The 5,000-nt window shown below is 34.2% G+C and overlaps 1 pseudogene; it reads left to right on the top strand.

Moving 5' to 3' along the window:
• The first annotated feature begins 2,108 nt into the window (after positions 1-2,108).
• On the top strand, positions 2,109-2,791 carry LOC149948746 (uncharacterized; annotated as a pseudogene).
• Positions 2,792-5,000: the final 2,209 nt, after the last annotated feature.

Here is a 5,000-nt window from a genome sequence, read left to right as displayed (position 1 = left end):
ACTGGAACACAATTCAAATAAAACCAAATTCAAATGAAACAAACTTCAACTGGAACACAATTCAAATAAAACCAAATTCAAATGAAACAAACTTCAACTGGAACACAATTCAAATAAAACCAAATTCAAATGAAACAAACTTCAACTGGAACACAATTCAAATAAAACCAAATTCAAATGAAACAAACTTCAACTGGAACACAATTCAAATAAAACCAAATTCAAATGGAACAAACTTCAACTGGAACACAATTCAAATAAAAACAAATTCAAATGAAACAAACTTCAACTGGAACACAATTCAAATAAAACCAAATTCAAATGAAACAAACTTCAACTGGAACACAATTCAAATAAAACCAAATTCAAATGAAACAAACTTCAACTGGAACACAATTCAAATAAAAACAAATTCAAATGAAACAAACTTCAACTGGAACACAATTCAAATAAAACCAAATTCAAATGAAACAAACTTCAACTGGAACACAATTCAAATAAAACCAAATTCAAATGAAATAAACTTCAACTGGAACACAATTCAAATAAAACCAAATTCAAATGAAACAAACTTCAACTGGAACACAATTCAAATAAAACCGAATTCAAATGAAACAAACTTCAACTGGAACACAATTCAAATAAAACCAAATTCAAATGAAACAAACTTCAACTGGAACACAATTCAAATAAAACCAAATTCAAATGGAACAAACTTCAACTGGAACACAATTCAAATAAAACCAAATTCAAATGAAACAAACTTCAACTGGAACACAATTCAAATAAAACCAAATTCAAATGAAACAAACTTCAACTGGAACACAATTCAAATAAAACCAAATTCAAATGAAACAAACTTCAACTGGAACACAATTCAAATAAAACCAAATTCAAATGAAACAAACTTCAACTGGAACACAATTCAAATAAAACCAAATTCAAATGAAACAAACTTCAACTGGAACACAATTCAAATAAAACCAAATTCAAATGAAACAAACTTCAACTGGAACACAATTCAAATAAAACCAAATTCAAATGGAACAAACTTCAACTGGAACACAATTCAAATAAAACCAAATTCAAATGAAACAAACTTCAACTGGAACACAATTCAAATAAAAACAAATTCAAATGAAACAAACTTCAACTGGAACACAATTCAAATAAAAACAAATTCAAATGAAACAAACTTCAACTGGAACACAATTCAAATAAAATCAAATTCAAATGAAACAAACTTCAACTGGAACACAATTCAAATAAAAACAAATTCAAATGAAACAAACTTCAACTGGAACACAATTCAAATAAAACCAAATTCAAATGAAACAAACTTCAACTGGAACACAATTCAAATAAAACCAAATTCAAATGAAACAAACTTCAACTGGAACACAATTCAAATAAAAACAAATTCAAATGAAACAAACTTCAACTGGAACACAATTCAAATAAAACCAAATTCAAATGAAACAAACTTCAACTTGAACACAATTCAAATAAAACCAAATTCAAATGGAACAAACTTCAACTGGAACACAATTCAAATAAAACCAAATTCAAATGGAACAAACTTCAACTTGAACACAATTCAAATAAAACCAAATTCAAATGGAACAAACTTCAACTGGAACACAATTCAAATAAAACCAAATTCAAATGGAACAAACTTCAACTGGAACACATTTCAAATAAAACCAAATTCAAATGGAACAAACTTCAACTGGAACACAATTCAAATAAAACCAAATTCAAATGAAACAAACTTCAACTGGAACACAATTCAAATAAAAACAAATTCAAATGAAACAAACTTCAACTGGAACACAATTCAAATAAAACCAAATTCATATGGAACAAACTTCAACTGGAACAAACAATAAGGGCGTGTTTGAATTCTTAGTCGGCTTGCACGTCGGCCTGGAAGACGACTAAATTTTCAAGCCGTCTCAGAACTAAATCTCGAACAAGTGTAAGATCCGCAAATTAGAAAACGGTGTTTGTTAATTATTTTCATCGCTCTTTATATTTTTCGGTTGCATTTGAATAATATAATAGTTGCTATATTAGCCAAAGTGTTGAAGCAAATGCTTTGATTCAAAATGCTAGAAAGAGGTATTAGGTAAATACATAAATTAATATTAATATTAATTTAATTAATTAGGAATTGAAATATGTATTATTTCACTTCTATTGGAATATCTGCCAAATGAGAATTTGGATCTCAAGTGCCATTTTCGTATATCGAGAATATCATTTTGGAAAGTCATCCAATTAATTCAACCAAATAAGCAAAAAACGCTTGGCTGGAGATTGGAGATTGAGTTACTTGTTTTCCTGTTTTGGCTGGTTTTCGGTTCACCATATCGTATCATAGGTGCCGCATTTCCATTTCAGGTTCCACCGTTCATGATGTGCTTAATAGAACAATACACGCTCTCTATAGAAAATCAAATAATGTTATAAAATTACCAGGATCTAATGAAAATGAAAAGATATCTAAAGGGTTTTCGAGATTAGCAAAAACAAACAGATTAATCTGTTTATTAGGAACAATAGATGGGTGTCATTACAGTCATTTCAGAGTTATAGTACCAGAACACCTTCTTGAAGACTACATTAATAGAAAAGTATTCTATTATATACAAATGCAAGCTATTTGTGTTCATTGTGGTAAATTCATCGATGTATTTGTTGGCTTCCCAGGTCTGTTCGTGACTCCAGAGTCTTGAAAAACAGCACTGTCTAAGTAAATGCCTTATATCCTCCGGAAACGAGGGGCTGATCACTATCCGCAATCGGTGTACAAGCCTGTAGCTTTGACTTTACTCAAGTGATTACGTAATCGATTACGGACTTTGCACTACCAAAGGCTGTACTCGCTGTAATCGGTGTACAATGTTTAAGGAAGGGTTAGCCCCTTGCTGAAAACATACGACTATCTCCAGTTACAACGACTTACATACAATCGTTTCGATTTTGAAGATATTTTTAAACTTCAGGCTTTAAACGCGTTTAATTTGAGATTTCTCGTTGTTGTCTTAAACTGGAGTTATTTTTAAAACAGAGATGGTGCTACGCCTTAACACATGGGAACTTTATATGATTTAAATAACATAGTGCTAACTCGGCGATTTGGTTCCAACCTTAATAAAACGCCAAGGTTATCCGAGTGACGTATAGCGTAATCCAGTTTAACCACGGAGAAAATAACAGCGTTAATAAATCACTCTTAAAGATAGTAAAAGCCACACAAATTCCGGTACACACAAAAACTAATCCCAAAACAAACGAGAAAAAATCCCTTGGTTCCCACCGCGAGGCGGTTATCGAGTAAGCCACGGTACCACCTCGGTGCGCCCTGGCTGCGGGGATTAAAATTCAACCAAATAACAAAATCGGTTAATCCTTAATCTCACATTAAACACGGGAAGTTTACCATCCGCGAGAATCACCGCGGATTTCATCTTTTAGTCAAGGATAAATTAGGGTCACTTTCGACACAAAACGGAAGGTGGCAAACGAGACCCCGACCCTCCTTCCGCAAGGCTCCCCGGAGGATGTGGGTTCGAATCCCGACCGACCCCGCGGTGACAATAGTTCCCCTGATTAGCTTGTCACCCTGACATCCCCCTCTTTCAAGCCGCCCAGAATCGACACCCCTCGGCGGACGATGGGTGTTACCTTTCATATTTTGGGGATACAGGGCCCCCTCGCGCTAGGGCAAACAGGGGACCCCCGTCTGTTAAGGCGTAAACGGCGCGTAGCATAATGGGACCGTGACGTTTGTTGTGTGTTTTTCTTTGGAGCGGGATCGGCGCGTTTAGCAACGGTTCACTTTGATGATGGCCGCAGCCGGCTCTCTCCGCATTAACCCCGCCGCTAAAAGAGCTGTTTTGCATAAAAGTCAAACTCTGTTACGTTATACGCCAAGGGGGGTTGCGAGAGCTCAAGCGTCAATTGTTACGACATAGCCAAATCAGGATCCCACGAATGCCTTGTTTGCCAAAGAATCACGGACCAAAAAAACGTTCTAATGTCACAGGGCGTGTTGATCATTGTGCCTTAGGAACGCTTTAAATTAAACATTTAAAAGAGCCACGGAATCATTTGAAAAATTCGGTCCCAATTTCTTTTAGCTCTAAATCAATTGATACTGGTAACAGCGATGTCTAAAAGGTGAAAAAATATGATATATTATACGCTATACATGAAATGTTATTGATTATATATTACCATAAGTGTATGATATACATTAATTTAATTCGATATGTTTTCCTGGAAACGAGTACCTACTAACAAAAATCGAAAACGTGCAAAATAAATTCCTTGAACTCGTCCACACTTATTTTCTTAAAACCTGCCTCATTCTGGGAATCGATAGAATTACTATTCGATGAAAAACGAGAATTATTATTTCTAAAAAAACTATTTAACACAATCTCTAAAATTTCACGTATCCCTCTATAAAAATGAGGCAAAATATTGGAGATTCCAAATGACGGGTAAGTTAGCCAATGAAAAAAATTATAATTCCTCGTGTAAATACCAAGATATTTTAGAGCTAAAAAATTTATATATCTGTATTTATATATGACCCACAGGCCCGTACACAAAACTCGGGGGCGCTCAAATTCTTTTTGGGGGTGCCAATACCTTGAGTAATTTTTATCTCCCCACCTATGTAATTAGTAAATATACTAATCCGGTTGTAGCCCTAAAATATCCGTCAAACATTTTTGATAAGCTGGTTCAATATTTCTACAATTGAAAAGTTTTTCTGGTGCAGTGAGACGCGCGAAAGCAATTTTCAAAAACTTTAGTAAAATGGTTTCAAATATTTAATGATACCAGCTCGTTAGTAAAAGTAATTTTCCTTTTTGATTAATATACAAATATTTTAGATCATATCTTTCGGTAATTGAGCAATCGATTTTTTTTGGGTCAGTCGAATTGGGGATGCTCAAGTACTCATTTGGGGGCGCTGAGCATCC

Source organism: Leiobunum rupestre, chromosome 4 (assembly GCF_980474605.1).
Source record: "Leiobunum rupestre chromosome 4, qqLeiRupe1.1.hap1, whole genome shotgun sequence".
Lineage (NCBI taxonomy): Eukaryota > Metazoa > Arthropoda > Arachnida > Opiliones > Sclerosomatidae > Leiobunum > Leiobunum rupestre.
Note: the sequence above shows the minus strand (reverse complement) of the source record. Positions and strands in the feature narration are given on the sequence as shown.